The 20579-nt window shown below is 32.6% G+C and overlaps 1 protein-coding gene across 1 annotated transcript in view; it reads right to left on the bottom strand.

Annotated features, from left to right (window-relative positions):
• The window catches only part of LOC143910416 (protein FAM107B), a 63077-nt gene extending 43681 nt beyond the window's left edge, over window positions 1-19396 (bottom strand). The window contains exon 1 of the mRNA XM_077428873.1: window positions 19251-19396. The gene's annotated coding sequence lies outside the window, so the exon portion shown is untranslated. The remainder of the gene's footprint in view (window positions 1-19250) is intronic.
• Between the last annotated feature and the right edge of the window lie 1183 nt (window positions 19397-20579).

Raw genomic sequence — 20579 nt, 5'->3', positions numbered from 1 at the left:
AATAACGATACACAATAATAAAAATCGAACAAAGGGAACTTCCTGTTCGAGAGCAAGTGCTTTTTTTTCAAACATCCTGTAATTAAGACTGAAAACAATGCACCCATATGCGCAGCTGCGACAGAGCATCTGGACCGCATGCAACTTGTACATATGTATAACTTGTACACGGGGGAGAAAGCACGTTCGATCTCGTGTAGATGCATCCTGTTTTTGAGTGGAATTCCAGGATTTGCATCGAAATATTCGTTTCGTCGAGCGAATACAATCAATCTCTCGAAATGGAGAAAAACTTAAGCGCGGACTCCAAAGCAAGATGCCATAAGTGGATTGGACTTATATTCCACTTAACAGTGCCGACTGGTTGTAGCGATAAGCACAAAAAATGTATATCAATGACTCATAATCTCCACATTGAATGCAATTGATTGAATACGAAACGAAAAAACAGTTTAGCATGATATAGAAATTAGACGATGAGTTATTAAATGAGGAATGTACATATATGAGAGCAGATTGTAAATAAATATAAACGGCAGTCGAGGGATGTTCAATATGGATTAATCAAAATAAAATCTTGCATTGTTAGCTACGAACAGGGTTGCCAGACGTCCCTATTTGAGCGGGACTGTCCCGAGTTCAACAGGCTAGTCCCGAGTCCCTTATTGCCCCTGAAAATACCGACTTAACAAAATTTGTATATGTACAAAAATGTATGAAATGGTTTGACTTCAAAAGCAACAAATTTCAATCCATTAAAGTCTTGTCCTTAAACCAAATATGAAAATCGAATTTTCTTCAATTGCAGAATTAACATAATAATTTAATATTGTTTTCAATGTTGACTTTATATACGAAAATATCTGTTTAATTTTTTATTGAAAATTTTACGAGAAAAAAACATTGTATGAGAAATGGACAATATCTTTTAAAGATTCCGCTTGATAATTCCGCTTGCAATAATTTGTATTAAATTGCGGCCCACATCTCAATTCTACATTCCATTGCAATTTGCGAAAGAATATTTAGTCTAATGAGTGCAACCTGGAGAAAGGAGAAAAATAGATTATTATTAAACACCATAGAAGATGAATTATTGCAATTGTAATGACTCAAGAAAATTTTTATCAAACTAAGTTGGCGAACATATTTTGAAGCAAGCTAAAAGCTAGGAAAAAACTTTTAATATAACTGTTTTGATTATATAAATTTTTGCATTTAAACCAAAATATAATTCTTGTATCCAATAAATTTAAATAACAGTGATTTCTGTGAATCATTAAGTGACTCATCTACATATATACATACTTAAGTATGTACATATGTATTATAATTTAATTAAAAATATATTCTTAATTTCTTCATTAATTCTTAAACCTCTTTTATTTTTGATCGCTCTAAATAGTGAATGTTCCGATCTGTGATTATCATTTGCAGCAATTCACCATCCACGCTGGATGAATTCCTCCCCGACACACGTGCATTCGTATTTGTTTTGCGCAACTCTCATACATCTCAACTAACACATTATTCTAATTTCAACTACCCATATTCCTTGTGGCATTCTTTTCACCAATTTAAATTGTCTTGGGTACCATTCCGTCACTTATTTTGTCCATTCTCCTAACCACGTAACCCGCCCATTAATATTTCAATCTCTTCAACTACCATATCATACCTCTCACCCTCGTATTCCATTTCCTATCTTTATTTCCTATTCAACGTCAAGTTTCGCATCCATAAGTCATCACTAGCAAGACACTTTTTCTTCTTGAATTAAAGTGTCATTTTAGATTTTAAAAACGGCATTAATTCGTCTAAATGCATTCCATATACTACATTATTTTAATTTATTTTTCCTATGTCATTACGGGTTGCCTCTGAGCGACACCTATGGTATTAAACTTGCAAATTTAGGTAGGATGGTTTTGCCAATTTTATGATACATATATCTGATTTCAACTCTGATAGAAAACAATCGACTTGGACTCACAAATATCCAAGTCTGGCCAACAGTACTCCATAAATACTCCGAATTAATTCTCTTCAATCGAGGTCAACCCACGGCTTGAATCCGAGAACCTCTCGGCGGTTATCATTAACGTAACCACAAAGCTATCTCAATTTCATACGCTTCCTTATTTCAATACAACAGTTAGTAGTTAGTAGATTTTCGTTGTATCTCGATTATATGATAAACATTGCATTGTAAAACTTGATAAAGTATAATCAACGGAAAGTTTGTGAAGCGCAGCTTCGATAAGAATTTATGTATTCAATCCTACTGCACTGAAGTATGCAATGACTGCAATTAAACTGTAATTGTGCAATTACTACTATTGCGATCTGAGTTATTAAAATCAAAATTAATATATCCACGACTAATATGAAAAAAAAATAAAACAGTCTGATCACATTATAGCCATACTCATTCGATCTCCAGATTAGGAACAACGTAATTGATAATTTATTATTCAATATCGACCTACTTTTTCCAATATAATTCGAATAAAGATACAGTGGTAATAATTATTTTTAAATTGTTTTAATGATTTTTCAAATACGATATGCATCCAATTTTACTGCATAAAAATAATAATAAGTTCGACTATTAATTCATATGAATAAAACAAACGAAAGTCGTGTGTGTTTAAATACATAGTATTATTATAATGAATGATTTGCCATACATATGTATAGGTGCATATCTATAATAGTGCATTGGCGTGTTATTATATATTTAGATTTATTTTTTTTTAAAACGAAACGGCAAAAAATTTTATGTAAAATAAAATTCACAGAACTGCGTAAATATTGTATGTATATTTGAAAACTAGAAAAAAATGTATGAACAAATTCTACAACACGAATCGAATATTTTCATAGAACGCTCTCTTTACACATCAGCCTGTGGTTTTACTCTTCTTTTTTAAGAAAAATCAACATGGCGTCTTCGAAAAGCGTTTTCCCCGAAAGTGTTAACACACACATGTATAGAGAAAAAACGAAAGTACCGTTTTCCAATATACATATATAAACAAAAAAACAAACAAAAGCACAGGCGAGACGAAAGTGAAAATCAAATGAAGTTAAATTAAGTATTCCAATAGTTTGAAATAATTTTTTTACATGAATGGCTGATGTATGTATATCAAAAACATTTTATTAAATTATCGTTATTAAGATTTTAGCGATGTATCGATAAGCAATATATGTATGTACATATGTATATAAGAGAGCGAAAGTGTCTTTTTGAACCGATCTGTATTTTATACCTATGAATACGTACATATGTACATATGTAGGAGCAACAAAGTTCATATGTATCTACATACATAAGTAAGGTTATACATGTAGTAAATTGCTGAACGCAGAAATACTCTTATAGAGAAAACAGTAGTTTCAAACTAGTCAATTTGTAATAGAGAAAATCCTTAGATAAGAATCTTGCAATTGAAAGTAAATTGAAAATTCTTGTATTGCTTAAACTAATTGAATCATCCCATACATCCGGAATCATGTTTTGAAGATCAGAATAAAATCGATACATTTGTATCTCAATGAATACTGTCAATTAAATATACCATACACACATATGTATAAGAAACTCTTGAATATACATATGTAAGTTCAAGAAATTGCCATTTCATATGGAACTAGGAACTGATGAAGACAGAGAGTGGTATGCGACGGTTCCCCGACAAATCACTCGCGGATTTTACAACGGTGTTACACGCACGAAATTCAGCGACAAATCACTCACGCGACAACTGTCTCAAACCTCACCCCTGGAGTGTTTTCGGTGGTATATTTTTAGTGTATTAACGTAGGTTTGGCAGTAATCTATAACAGTGATTCCCATATTTGAAGAAATGTAGGAGAAACTTATCGAAATAATAAGATCGTACGAATTAGCAATGACAAAAAGACACGCCTATAACAGCTGGAGTCTAACCTACGCGTCCTGTACCGCAATTTTGAGTGTGTTTTTACCTATTCGTGTAAATCATACCCATCGTCTAAAAACTCTCCATGTATCTTTTTTGTTTGGACATAACTGCATATCTAGTCAAGTTTTTCAATAAAAATTCAACTTGTTTATAGAAATTCTAGCCTTTAATGTGCAAATAAAAATTAGACAAAGCCTTGCTTGAAGTTCCATATTAATCTTGATTTAAACTGTATTATTTATTTTTATATTAATCGTAGGAAATAAATAAATTCATTTATATGTTCCAGAATGTATGTATGGTTTATACAATTTGTTATATATTGTAAATGTAGTAGTTAAATAAAAAAAAAATCCGATAGTCCTATGTATTCAATTCTAACTAACTTTTATATAGAAATATGTACCAGTGGCGTGTCGTGAAAATCTCCCTGTTCATATCACACAGCCTTAATTACGTGTGCGTTAGTAGGGGACAAGGGGACTCGGTATGATGTCACCTAGTCCTCTTGTATCCTGCTCTCACACACGTAACTAAGGCTGTGCGATAAAAACACGGAGATTTCCACGGCACGCAACTGATATGTATGTACGTAAATTTCTCTATATAAAAAAGCCGCAACTTTTTTCGATAATTTTGGTTGGTTTCATTTGCGGTTTTGTCGAAATTGAATTTATTTCTTTTGCTAAAATAAAATAATACTAAAACAATTACATTTCTAATGAGCCGTGGCCTTGGCCCGCATTTTTTGAAAGATGCTCTCTTCGATGATTTCAATCGTGAAAGTGATTCGGGCGAGCAAGTGGGTCAATGAGATATATTTTTGCACTTATTGACATTGAACACAATGCATTTTTGGGCATTACAAAGAGAACGAGTCAAATTATCGTGTGCAAGTAGCTCAAACGGTTCCAGTGAGACCATATTGGATTAGTTTATGCGTGGACGAGAACGACTTTCATCCTATCGTTCTGTTGGTGGGTCGTTAACGATCCGCGACCCGTGCAACCTTTTATGTACGACAGTTCAAATTAGCGCGATGACACTCAGAAGAAAGTCAGCAAATTGATTCCTGCCACAGCAATGTCAAACATGAAGACAAGACAGCACTGAAGGCATTTAATCGGCGAAATCGCGAAAATCTCGACTTAAACGGAAAACTAATTTACAATTAATCAGCCCATTTATATTCAATTACATACCTAGATTCAGTTAAGGTATGGCAACATTAGTGCCATTAACTATGAAGATACAATATATTTATACATATTCATAAACTAATTAAAGCCTTGCCCATAGCAGGAAAAATTGATTGAATGTCAATACATTCCGTAACAAAGTTGATATCTATGACGTCATATCAACAGCTTCGCAGTTGATCTATCATGCCCATACTTGACCAAACAAACATACGAAACTGGGAAACTAATCAGAAGTAGCTCTAAGTCGTTGCAATTTCACACACTGTTAGTTATATGAGTACTGAGTAGTTGCGACGGCTTCAATGTGACTTCGGTCAACCTCTGGCCTCTCAGTTTTATATGTACGCCATTACGATTGGGCCTGTAATAACAGGGAAGGGTCTTTGGTTAAAATAATTGCACTGAAAATACAGACAAGAAATACAAAATAAGACTGTGATGACTTTAAACTGAGATAGTAACTAGCCAGAAATATACTGTTAAAAGTTCCAAGCAAATGTTTAAGCTATTTTTTATATCCCAGCAACTAGCACGATTCTGTTGGGTTCTGATAGTCGAGTAATCAAAGCAAATAATAAAAATGGTAGCTTTTATAAAAAACTTGCTATTTAGCCAAAAAGTAGTGCACTGATAGATCTATTGCATACCAGTAGAGAGGTCATCGGTTCAAGCACCGGCCAAATACACTGCTGGCGAGATCTTGTGTTTATTAAAAAAAACACAGATCAACTTGTTTCCTGCTGAATTTTCGAGACGGATTGTGACCGATTTATAGGATTTCGTGACGGATCCAATAAATCGATATCCTCCCCCTAAGTTTCTCGAAAAATTTGAGTTATTAGCATCTCTAGTTTGTTGAATCTTATAAAATGCTACCTACATACTTTATTTCTCGTAAATTTGCCGTGTATCAAAAATGTTGTTGATCGTCCAAAGATGGGTCTATTGTGTTCCATGTACATACATATGTATATCTGTCCTGTTAGGTTTGAAAATTTTGACTTATGTATATACAAAAATAATCTAAACATGTGTCGCCGTGGGAGAATTCTTGTATGTAATAAAATACAATCAAAATATCGGAAATCTCGCCAAGTACTCATAAAATACATAAGTCGATACATTTTTATTGAAGGCCAAAAGTATAAATATACGTTTAGTAAAGTTAGGCATTACATTTGATAGCCCAATAATTAGCGATACGATTAAAAGCCATTAATATTCTTTAAAATCTCCACGTATTTCCGGAGCTGCACGATAAAGCGGAGGAAATGAGGAGTAGGGTGGGAGAGGTTGAAGCTAATTTGTAAAAAAGCTTTCGCGCTATTTTTGCATAAACTGTGACGTAAAAGTGACGAAGCGATTTCCGGACATTCGACTCCCCGCACTAAAAGGGAACTATATTTAGTACTAAAGACCGAAAAAAATCAAAGGTCAAAGCGCTTTTAAAAAAAAAGCCACCGATATATGCGCGAGATGAAAATTTATTCAAAAGTCAACTGATTCAAAATACGTGCGACGATTTAATTCCCCCCCGAACGACCCCTTTATAATATGCATCGGTTAAAGGTCGATTATTTTGGTGCTACATCCGCGCATTGACGTCACTGAGACTTTGACGTACGTACTTTGGCGCCATTTTGAATTGCGCACTGACTTCGTATAAAAACTGAATAGAAGCATTACATATATACATAATTATGCATCATTTCAATTCAAAAGTCGGATTTTTTTCAATTCGAGAACTATGTTTGGATTATATGTAGACTGTTTTAAACAGTTTTTTTTCTCAATGTCAAATTTGTTTATTGAATTTCTCATATAATTATATACAAAATGATGAATGTATATTTATATAATAATAAATTTTAGATACATTGGACGCATCCTACATTCTACATATCGAATATTAGAAATCAAATGCGAATTAGAGAGCTTACAAAATAAATTCGACTAAATATCACTTTCAATTTTTGGCGTCTATTTATTGATTTCGCATCGAAAGAAAAAGTGAAAAAATGACCATTTCGCGGTAAAATTCATTTCCGTTCGAATCTCTTTGATGGAAGAAAGTTTTTGTTTTAATTGATAGTGATAGAACGCCATATTGAAATTTGTGGTGGTCATATGATCATAAAAATGCACACATACATATAGTAATTTTGTGGTTCAAAATATCGATCAAAAAACATTATATGTACATATGTAGTCGGAAATAACTTTATATAATCTACTTTTATTGACACAATAAAATGAAATTTATAGATTGTAAAATTGTTCAGTCTAATCTGTTGAGCGGTTTGGGAGATAATTTGATCCAAAAACTAAATGATAAGAGGCTTAAAAAACGCTCGATAAACGTCAGGGAGAAATACAAGAAAGTATTTTCAACCGTGTCTAATACGATATTTTTTCACCATCGTAATGGCGGATGACACTTCCACTTATATTGATGACCAAACCGAGCAAAATGGCAAAGTTTGAAAACGATCGGATAAGAACCCAAACTTCGTCACACGACCAAATCGTTTGTGAACTAAGAAGAGCTTAGTAAAAATAAGTGAAATGTAAAGGAGGTATGTAAAAAAAGAGGACACCTATAAGGGGAGGTGCCATTTCCGGTCAACTTAAAATTTTGAAAAAAAATTACATCGTATCGATAAGCATTTCAGTACCCAATACTAAGTTTCAGTTCTATAGGACTAACAGTTTTTAAAAAATCCGCAAAATAGACAGCCACATATACAAACATACACACACACATTTTTTCTAGATCATTAAAACGTGATTAGTGATCGATTCTGAGTTCGAATCAGTCAAAATATCTAGTTCAAATTTTCGCATGATCATAAAACTTCATCCATTGTTGCCAAGTACATAGATAAATTAAAAATATACATACAAATATTTTCCAAAAATCATGAAAATTTCAAATTTAATCTCGAAAAGAATCATTTGTACATACGAATACAGTTTTAGATTCGAATGACTATGTACATACTATGCCAATAATACATACATACATATATATATTATTGATCTGCTTTGAAAAAAAAAACTGGCGCACTAGTGTACTGGTGCCAACTGTGCCGGTACTGCCAACTGCAGCATCGACTCTAAAATGGGAACAGGAGATAATCCAGCGAAACAGCATCGATTAAAGATGAAAACTGAGTACATATTGCAACAATAGCCGAGTTAAAATTTAGTGTATACTAGACTAAGAAAGAGTCAGTGTAGACCGTTTACTCCAACACTTCGGAACATACATAAATATATCACATTACATTGCATTTTAATTTATGTGAACTTGAATACCGTTGACCGCGTAAACACACGCTTGTATAATAATAACAGTGTGCGCGCACAGTGCATAACGGGAATGCAAATGCGTTTCGTAAGTATACATATGTATATGCATGTATGTATGTACTTATGAAAACATATATGATATACTTTTTTATTATCGTTGTAGATTAATTTTTTTTTTATTTAATGCACATCGATCGACTCGTAAACGCAGCGGCATTATGCATAGCAAGTGCAATAACCAGTCGTGACGCGAGAGTTTCTAACGAGAGTTCATGCACATTATAGTGGTGCGTACGATAGTGAAACTACACCAGTTTTACTGCAACTATCGCCAGGTTAATGTGTTACATTCGCCAAGGTGAAGATCCTTATTGATCAGGGTTGGCCCTTTGATATCTAAAACAAACTATCCTAATTTAAAAAAAACCCCTGTTTCAGTATGCTTCACATAGATGCTTCATAACATATGTACCTATGTATATCTACTTATTATATGTATATCTACTTCGAGGGTGGGAAATATGACAAGGGTAGTTGATATACATATGTAAAGTGGAGATTGTAGAGTCACGTAGCTAGAAGAAGAAGAGGGGAGTCACGTACCTAGAAGAATAGGTGAAATAAGTGCTTTCGAGTTATGCGAGAGGATGTAAAAGGGTGCAAAGAAGACCACAAGAAATATTGAACGCTGTATGCTCGGTATAACGGTATAAATCGAAGTTTAGAAGTATGAAAAGGGTAGTTATATATGGAGGGAGTTAAGATATTGAAATGACAATGGGAAGGTCACGTGGCTAGAAAAATAGATGAAGGGTGCACAAAAGATGTGCTAGAATGGTACCCGAAAGAATGTAAAAGGGTGAAAGAAAAGTCGCAAGGAAGATGGGTGGATGAAATTAGAAAAATGTGTGGGATGATATGGATGAGAGGTACTCAGAGTAAAGACGGATGGAAGCGGGTTCGAGGGGCCTTCGTCCAGCAGTGGATGGATTGCATGAAATGTATTTATAAAATAAATCGATAAAAATATATATTTTGAAGATTAAATCGTTTTGAAGTAAAAAATAAGTCAAAATTTAAATTGAAAAATTGCGCAATATCATCAATCAATACTAAAGTAAACAGTTTAAGCATTGAAGGCAGCAGATATAAGAAAATCGACTCTTTCGAGATTTGGTGCTGGAGGAGTATGTTATCCCATAGACCGATATGCCCACAAATGTGTCCATTATTGAGGAGATCAAAATCAAGGACTTTCCACGATCTGCCCAAGACGCATTCTCCAATTCTTCGATTGCAAGCACCAAGAGGAGAGGAGAATCTGGAAAAGCGGGTGTGGAGGGAAGAAGAGGAAGAGGCAGATCAAATACGAGCGACGACGGACTCTTCTATAGTGGCTGCTCTCCCTGTGGTCGACTCCATGAACAAATGGAAACAGCCTATCAGACAGAAAGCGTCTTCATAGTCACGATCCTCAGGAATGAGGCACACGACTAGACTAATGCAAGGATATGAAAGTATTGACGGTCAAAAATCAATCGGTATGCGAGTGCCTTAATGGAGAAGTATCAGACTGGGACATGAAAGTGTTCTAAATTAGGTATATACTCTGATTCGAATAGGATAAGGAAGTTGAAAATGCTACAGAATAGTATATGAGTCTTTAAAAGTAGTAACATTAAATTTTTACTTTATTTCAATTAAATATAATGTAACTATTTGTAAAATTAATAAAAATAAGTTAAAAAAAATATACATAGAATCCTTTAATAGTCCTTGGAGCAGTTTAAATATGAATTCATTCAATTGAAAAACCGATGTACCATTTATGTACATATGTATGTATGTATGTACATATAAACACACGCATATTTTTCTTATCTAAAAAACACATAATCAAGATTGATAAAAAGTATGACCGCAAGCTCTTTTAAACGAACGATATGACCTTAGAAACGCTAAAAAAAACATTGCCATAAATGGTCAAAAAATCTCACCGCCACGAACAATAACGTAACAGGTGCGAAGAGAGATAAGTGGTGTCATAAAAAGCGGAATAGCTTTTCACTTTTATGCAATAGTCTGAATCAGATATCGGATTCGATCCGTTTCCGATCGAATAATTGCTGCCAAATAAAAATTCAATGTCTTTTAAACCGTCACAATGCAGTTCCGAGAAAGTGTCATAACAAAAAGTACCCAATAAATAAATTAAAATTTAATTCGTCAACGAGCGGAAAACGTTAATTACGCTTTTACGAGTGCGTTTCATTACGTCTGATGACCGTTAGCCCTCGTCCACTGTTGAAAGAATAATTAACTGCAAATGTACGTATGTACATACTTGAGTCTATCGTATCCATTTGAGTTGGGTATATCATTCAATTCAGTATACAAAATCTATGTAAATATATATGTCTATATTTATATTTAATAAATGATTCAAGTTCAATACTAAGTATACACATAAGTACATTATATTATAATGGTTCGGTGATTACATTCCGAAAGTGAATCGCTAACAGGATAACCGCGTGCGCGGATCTCCCGGCGCACGAAAATTCGGCGTACAGAAAACTGCGCGAATGATAATAATAAAAATCTCGTAAAAAAACATTCGCGCAATATCATTTGCGCAATTTTCTGTACGCTGAATTTTTGTGCACCGGGAGATCCTCGCACGCGATTTTCGTAGCGGCGGTTATGCTGGTAGCGATTCACTTATGCGATGTAACCCGTTTACCGTTTATAATACTAGGGAAATACGCCGCAGAAGAAAATTATATATAATAAACTTTTCAAAGATTGTATACATATTTATAAAACATATATTAGAGCAAAACTAAAATTTGCTTATTCCATTTGGTATCCTTATTTTAAAAATAAAAAGACATTGTATGTTTAGAAAAGGTCCAACGAAAAATTACAAAAATGCCTACCGAACTTAAACCACTTTCGTATGATACGAAATTGAAAAGAATGAATCTTTGCACTTAAATTAAAATTTGATTTATTTACTAATTATTATTAATATTGTTTATTCAATGTTATTATTGTTCAAAATTATTATTATTATTGTTTTTATTATTATTATTGTTATTAATATTATTTTTATAATAATAATTATTATTGTTATTATTACTATTATTTAGAGACGAGAAGAATTAGGAGCGATCAAATTGAAGTCTATAAAATTATAAATAACCATAACAATTGTCCTATGATAAACCTCCTTAATTTTATCAATAGCACTTATCTGAGAGGTCATACTCTCAGCTTCAGACTCAGACAAAATAATTAGAGAATCCTTCTTTTCAAATAGAGTGGTTAAAGTTTGGAATATTCTGTCCAATGAATTAGTAACTTAATTCTTTTTAAAAATAAACATGATGATATCCTTGCAATAAATGGGTTTTTGTAGTTCTTCCTTTTTTAAAAAGATAAGTATTTTAATAAAATATAAAGATAAATATTATTTATTTTGAGTGCTTAATATTTTTTTCTTTGTTTTTTGGTTTTCATTGATTTTATATTTGTTTTTTCTTCAATATCTCATTTAATATTTATATTTCTGTACTATTGTGTGATTATCTAGCCCCTTGGGTCCATTGGCTTTGCCGCCTTTCCCAAGTATTCTTAAATAATAAGTCAAAAAACAAATATATTTGTTGTTAACTTTAAATCCGCATTAATTCCCTTTATTCACTTCAATTACTATCACATCTACTTACAAAATATTTCAAAAGAATTGAGCTGTATGAAAAAAAATTATATGGGGAATGAGTGCGTAACACAAATACGAAATTAGTATCACAATAGTACATAGTTTTTTCTTAATTGCGTCACGTTGCGTGCGTACCGCGCTACGTTTCGAAAGTCGGGTAGTTAAGGTGTTAAAATATGCGCATTGTCTCGCAGAACAGTCCGTGTCAAAATTCTGTCAAGGTCGGTGCGATGCATTATTGAAAGAAAAAATGGTAATTATCCGAAAAACATTGTGCAACTTTGAGTGCGGCGAAAACGTATAATTTCGCAAACGATTCATATTGTACATAGATAGGGGGTTAACGGAGCGCCAATTAGGCATACATTGGATCTGGTTAATTTGATATTTACCGGTGTAATGTGACAAGTGCGTGTAAAAACGGGACATTACACGAGAGTAATTTAATAAGACAACACCTTATGTGGAGGAAGGCCTCACAACAGGATATCTGAACGCAACACTGTGAGTCCAACACTGATAGTCTTGTACGTAGATACGTCACGCTGTTTGAATCGAGGCCTTGTCCTATTTAAGTATTTTATTTTAAATAGACTTTAACATCGTAAGAAAACACGATATTTGAATATTTAATACAGTGCACATACATAATGTGTGTACATCGTCATCGTAACATAATCAATAGATGTACATATGTACACATGTATATCACCCTTCGTACATGCACTAACACAACCGTTTAACTTAAAGACGCATGTATAACGAATGTAAAGTACATTCATTAGATAAATATATGTATTTTGCATAAAATATCCAATCAACTTGATGAATTAAAATTTGTATATTTAATTTTATGACTGATTGGTGCTCGTCGACCACTGGCTTTGGTCGACCACTGGGTATAAATATTAGGCGGTTTTGGTCCGTGATTCATTCGGAGCTGGCAGGCCGACAGATCAAGAACAATAAACTACCTCTACCACACTGCCCGCGTCTTTCCTTGGGCAATTCTGACCATTTACCGGTTTACCGGTAAACCGCCAAAAAATTGCCATCGGTAAAATTTAAAATATACCAGTAATTACCGGAAACAATTTTATCTCGAATTGTGCATATATTGTCTAGTATTACATTAAAAATCGATGCAAATGGCGCATTTTGGATTAGGTTGTCTGAAATTTGTTTATTTTCAGTATTAAATGTGGCTGTTTCAAGTTGATAAATACATTGGCAACACAGACCAACCAAATCGAAATAAATGTGATCAGACGGTTCAAATGGTCTAAACTTTATATAAATAAATAAGATTGGTTAAAAATAAAAAATAAGATTTATTTAATATTGTGAATTTACTTTAATGCATTTATATGATATTATTCACCTTAGATTTATTTTTAATTATTAATGTTTCAATTAAGGTTTACGTTTTTAGGAAAAGTAATCACATATACATATATTATATATATATATACATATATATATATATATATATATATATATATATATATATATATATATATATATATATATATATATATATATATATATATATATATATATATATGTATATATATATATAATATATGTATATGTATATATATATATATATATATATATATATATATATATATATATATATATATATATATATATTTATATATATATATATATATATATATATATATATATATATATATATATATATATATATATTGTAGGCCATTGTGGCGCATTAGGTTCTTCCTGTAATGCCACAATGGTCCAAAACTATTAAATAAATAAATAAATATATATATATATATATATATATATATATATATATATATATATATATATATATATATATATATATATATATATATATATATATATATATATATATATATATATATATATATATATATATATATATATATATATATATATATATATAGATAGTTATATAATCCAGGAAAAAATCTTTTTTTCATGTACCGGTAAATACCGGTAGTAGAAAAAATCAATTACCGTTTACCAGTTTATGAGATTTGACGGTAAATTGTAACCGCTAATTTGTGATCTAAAATAAATGGATTGTTAATATATTCTTCACGTTCGAAGCGTATAATCTCAAGAGGTTGAAATTCCCATTCAGGTGCATGAATAATCGTAAAATGCATAGCGATGCACTGGACGAGTGGTCCGTGAAAGAAGAATAATAAATTATAAGAAGAAAAAAATGAAACGAAACGAAAGTAAAAAGACCGGTCCGGTCCACGAGTCCGAGAAAACGAGAGTGACGATCTCATCGCGTAACAATGCATTTCTTTAGCACTATTATTATTATCAGTTGAAAAACGATGCACTTTTCCTTGGAAATCATTCAATCAGTATTGCAGAACCGATTGTATACAAATCGTATCCGGAATAGTCTCGGTGGAGCTAGCGGTCTCCGTATCAAAACAGTGTGACGGCACATAATTATCCGATTTATTGATTAAACGATATTTTTATTATTTAAAAACCGGTCATTTCCTATTTTCGAACATACTTTACATCCTGCTTTCATTGAACAAAAAACAAATCAAATCCACCTGTTTCCACATCAAACGCTTTCTTTATTTAAGATAATTAATTGTATATTTTCAGATTATGCTGTAAAAGATGCAACCAGGCCCGGGCTGGTAGTATATGGCACCCTAGGCAGATTGGTTTTCAGTACACCTCCCCCCCATTAGTATTTTTTAAACAATACATTTTATAAAAGGTAAGTGTTGAAGAAAAATATACTAACTATAATATTAATAAAAATTGATAAAATCAAATATGCAGAAGAAACTATGGCATATTTTAAGAAATACATAAAATTAAATTTAGAAGCTATCTTTCAATCGATATGGAAGAATTGATTACAAATTTTCAATATTCAATACTTCAAAAATTTCATTTAAACGTCATGTTTCAGCAGTATTGTATCCAAATACAATTCTAAGTAACCATATCGACGACATCGACGTCTACCGTCTATCGACGACAGCATATATTGTTTATTGGTGATTCGTTGTTATTTGACAGTTGACTTCCTGCGTACGTCGTGAATTATTATATTTTATATTCAGTATCGAGTAGAAAAATTAAGTTAAACATAAAATATTTTATAAGTACAAAGAAAGTCAGTTTTTTTTTAATCAAAAATAAACGAAAAAACGAGGAGATCTTTCGGCGCCTCTTGGGAATGGCGCCCCTAGGCGAGTGCCTAATTTGCTGCCCCTTTGAGCTGGCCCTGGATGCGACCATCACATCATCATCACTCATCACAAGGTCTCGTTCCCTATATAGTATATAGTACTATGTTCGGTACTAGAGCAGACTAGGCATGTCCAATGCATACAAATATGAGCATAATAAATTAGCATTGAATGATTTCATAGAATTTTATAGTGTCCTCACCGAAGACACTCCGATTACCATAATTCACTGCTCTGTCCATTTATAGGAGTATGTGCATTCAACGATGACCGCGATGATGATGGAGCCGGTCCGGTGAGATGATGGATAGCCAAAGATCGATCACTATAATTGCCCCTCAAGAGCTATGCGATTTCACTCGAAATGGAATATTTTTCAAAAGAATTTTCTAAATATACTGCCAGAATGCACCGATAAAATGGTGTGTCGCGATCAAATTGTTCGCTATGTCAATACAATGTAATCCGCCATATGTTAAATGATATATACTGATGACGTCAGACGAGATGAGTGAGTTACTATTTCATATATGTATGTATATAAGATAGCTGTAAGTCGTACTTATCCAAATCGAATCGGTTTTATTGTTGAGAGTGTAGTAGAAAATTATTGTAGATAAAGTAAAGAGGTCTACCCTTACATAGTTTTGGGGTCTATAAATGGAGATATCTGTCGGTCAATTTATATACGTTGCAATATCTCGATAGACTCGTTTTCTCAACTTTTAGTCTGCTTAAACAGGAGTTTGTATATATTTATTCAAACTCGACGACGAAATACGAAGTACAAGTTGGGAAAACGAGTCTTGAGATCATGCAAGTTGGTGGAACGAGGTAGACCCAAATAAGTAGTGTATATAGCAGATTTTTCAGTGACTCAAAATTTTCCTAAGCAATGGACCAGATACTAGTTTACGTCTTAAATCGTTTTTTAACTACAATAAAAACGTGCGAAGAAAAAGTTGCGCCTGGGGCAACATCTTGAATTTGCCCCCCCCCCCCCCCCTCCTGAAGATTTTTATAATAAAAATTTACCTTACTTTTAATTGAAAGTACATACATAAATTACTCAATCCGTTATTTATCTTAAAAAGCTTTTGACTATTTTAAGTTAACCAAAAGATTTTTAGCTGATGCGGAGGTTACTGGAATACTCGAGAAAACTCTATATGCTATCTGTATATTTTTATAGTTCGCTTTAAATTAAATCTATTGATTAATCGAAAGACTTTTTAGATCATTTTTTGACGATTTGCATACAAATACTACATGCAGATATTTATCTTATCGATATAAAATGTTACTGACAGGTTTGACCAACTTGTAGGATCAACTAAATAGTTGCCATGAACCTATCATCAACATGATTTTAATAAAAACGACATTGAAAATAATTTTCGGTACATCAGAAAAGTGTTATAGTATGATTTTTAATATCGGATTTAATATCTCGATAGTACAACTGGTAAATAAATAACTAACAAATTGCTAAAGGAATTCGTTTCCAATTTTTTTGTGAATCAACAATACTTGTCCATGAAATATAAAATATTATTCATATCTAAATATTGTAATTCGTAAAAATTCAGCAATTCAACATACATAGTTTGTCCACAGCTTATCGATTTCGATAAATATAAACAAATTTTAAGTACAATAAATGTATTCGTCATCATAATATTATATATGAAATTATGACTTAAAAAATAAAAAAACGTTGTGTTTTTAATCTTGGGAACATGTTCAAATGTGAACAAATTAAAATACATTCGAATTTTTCATTCTCATGTCATACAGCAATAAATCATATTAAAAATCTTCATAACAGAATTTGAATAAAAAAAAAAAAAAACGTTTAGGGCGAAAACACACTGGTTACGTGTGAGTGGTACGTGTTTTTTGTACACAGTCCCAAAAATTACCCCTGGAGTGTTTTCGGTGATATTTTATTCTCGCTTGACAGTGATCGATAACGGTTAATCCCATATTTGAAGACATGTAGGAGAAATTCGTCGGTTCCATATGGATATGCATACACGTGCGACCTCCCAAACATATGCACTCTGCACGTGCAACTACACCCGAATTCGGTTTGGGAAACACCCACTGTTTACAAACCAGGGATGTGGCGTCCCATACCACTCAGTGTATTTTCGCCCTGAATGGAACCGAGTAATATTTTGACAACTTAACCCTTTGGCTGCTACGAGGTTTTTCAATGTCCAAGCGAAAAATGCTAACATTTGTAATTATTTTGAAAAAAAAAATATATAATATTTTTTTTTACATACTTACTTCGCCGAACACTCGTAATTTTTATAATACTTTATATACATTTTTAAGAAGCAGTCGTGGACTCGTGCTCTCTCTTTCTGTCTTGCTTTTACATGCGTGCGTGCGAAAGAGATACCTACATATATACACTAAATAAGTTTTGACGATTGTTTTCCGAGGCTTTATTCTTTTCAATAATCTATTTTTAGATATCGATGTATCCTTACAACATGCGATATATTCGAAACAGGTAGCGGTCTCTCTCTCTTTCTTTCTTGGTTTTAATTGTGTACGTGTGAGCGAGACACAAGGATGCGAAGTTTCTAATAATCAAATAATTTTTCAACATGTATCATAAACATTTTGTATGCATTTCAGTTGCATTTGATTGATTGCATGAATTCGTGACGTCTCGTGACCTATATAATTGAAAGCGGATTTCTATTGTTTTTTGCCATTTATTTTAACTCTGCAAAATGATATCGGACAGTGAAAGTGATGAAAGCGAAATAATAGCTCCTCGCCGAGGAACTCGACAAATCAGCAGCTCTACTGATTCTGAAAATGAATTTATCGATAATAATCAATTCCCAAGTAATAACTCCTTATATGACATTGACAACGAACCCGAAATTTACTTTGATGATGAACCCGAAATTGAAGAGCTTTTATTTAAAAAATTGATAAATATTTATAAAGCTTGATTGAAAAATAAATATAAATACGTATATAAAAAAAATGTTTCGTGCCACTGATGCGCTGGTGGCTCAAAGAAAGTATTGAAATACGACAATTAATGACGTCAACAATGATCGTCGTAGCAATCTTCGCCGATTTCAAAACAACGATTTATCGTTGTTGTAGCAGTCAAAGGGTTAATGCATCTAAAAATATTTGATTTGGATTATGAAATGTTATGAATTGGTTGACAAATTTATTACGCTAAACCAGTGGTGTCATCCCAATTTTGGAACAACGGGTTTCCAATTTTTTTTTTTCAAAAAATGTATTTTGAAAATATGTATGTATATACATATTTTTTTTCGTCCAAGGCACTTTAACATGAAAGTTCATTAAATTTTCAGGATTTGCATAAATTTTGACAAAATTATATGAATAACATGTTTCCGGAAACTTTTGATTTTTAACAACAGGTTTCCGGACACCACTGCGCTAAACTATGTACTTATAAATAAGTAATATATAAACAAGGACGAATTTCCTTTGTCCAGGAAATTTAAGCATTAAATAAAATAATAATATGAATAAATTGAAAATGGTGGGAATCAGCATAAATATTTAGTTGCAATAGTAAATATGTACAATATGCAAAACGTTTTGCACTAATGTTTTGTATTATGATACATACGAATCGTGAAGAAAAACAAAAGATCGAAATTAAATAATTAAAATTCAAAAAATATATGCAACATTAAATTTTTTTCCGACGAATCACAACAAATCACACGTGACGTTTGAATTAAATCCGTTGAAATCGGACACGTGCGTTTATTGTGATTTTGGCCCTGTGGCGAAATAATGAGCATGATCTAAAACTCACCGTGTGCCGAATCTGCGCGCGCGTGATTTAAATCCAAATGTCGCAAATATAAACAAAACAACCGCTCGATCGCGCGGTTACTAATGACAGAACCGTGACAGGCGTACCAGCCGCACAACCACTCACGCAAACGATTGCCGTCAACTAAACCGAACGCTGCATCCGCGCCACCAAACTACATACACATTGCAGTCAGGGGTTTTCAACGTTTCGTCGATTACATTACATTTTCAGAAAATATATCTAATCGACACCTATTTGATTGTAAATTTTGTTGCTGGTTGTTAAAAAAACATGATACCGATTCCGACTTCAAAAATTTAAAAGTCTATTCATTTGATTCTTACTTTCGAATATTCCTGGAGTACTAATACAGAGTGCATACACGAAGATAAAATAGATTGGCTTGCGTGCACACACAACAAAAGAATTAGTAATTACTAGTAGCCTTTGTGCACATAATTGTACAATCGGTAAAATATTGCAATTCAGATCAACGGAATTAATAATTTAATATTTAATTAATTTTTTTGAAAAAAAATCTTTTGTTTTTGTCGGCCACTTACACATGTAAGTGTAAGCCAGCAGTTTGGCTTAATGGTAGCGTATATAATTAGCACCACTGAGACCGAAGGTTCGAATCGTCAAACTGCTGGTTAGGTTTGGGGGTTTTGTGACTCCAAATCGATCGTTTCTATATCAGAGTTTGCCAATTTTATCTGATCATTGCTGAAACGGTTCCTGAAAAATTGATCTTAGATCATTTCCTGTTGTCACAAAAATCTGTCTGTGTATAATTTGTAATAATTATGCACAGTAATCTGAAATCTATAGATATCTCTATAATTTGTATTTATTATATGTATAAAAATTGTACAGAAAAATCTAAAAAAAAATAAATAATCCATAGATGTTTCTATGATTATTATTTCTGATTAATTGTTATATGCTATATATTCTGATTGTATATGTGTTATTGTATTTCTGATTGTTTATGTATTCTGTATTTCGTTATCGTACACCCGTCGCATTGGAGCAATCTGTAATGACGAGTGTATATTGATTGTAACAATAAAAATAAAATAAAATAAAAATGTGAACGAGTATGCCGCGTTGTGCCGCATATCTTTGCACAATATACGATTCCAAGGGGAGAAAGAGAGACGGAGCGTGTTAGCGAACATCAATACGCACTTTACATACACTTTGCACGCACGCATTAGACAATTATTATATACTAAACCCACTGCCCAAAGTGACAGCGGCATCGCGCATGCGCAAAACCCACTCTATGCCACGTCTCTTTCCACGATATACGACTCCAAGGGG

Source organism: Arctopsyche grandis, chromosome 1, assembly GCF_051622035.1.
Source record: "Arctopsyche grandis isolate Sample6627 chromosome 1, ASM5162203v2, whole genome shotgun sequence".
Taxonomy (NCBI): domain Eukaryota; kingdom Metazoa; phylum Arthropoda; class Insecta; order Trichoptera; family Hydropsychidae; genus Arctopsyche; species Arctopsyche grandis.
The sequence above is the reverse complement of the archived record's forward strand: the minus strand, read 5'-3'. Positions and strand labels throughout refer to the sequence as shown.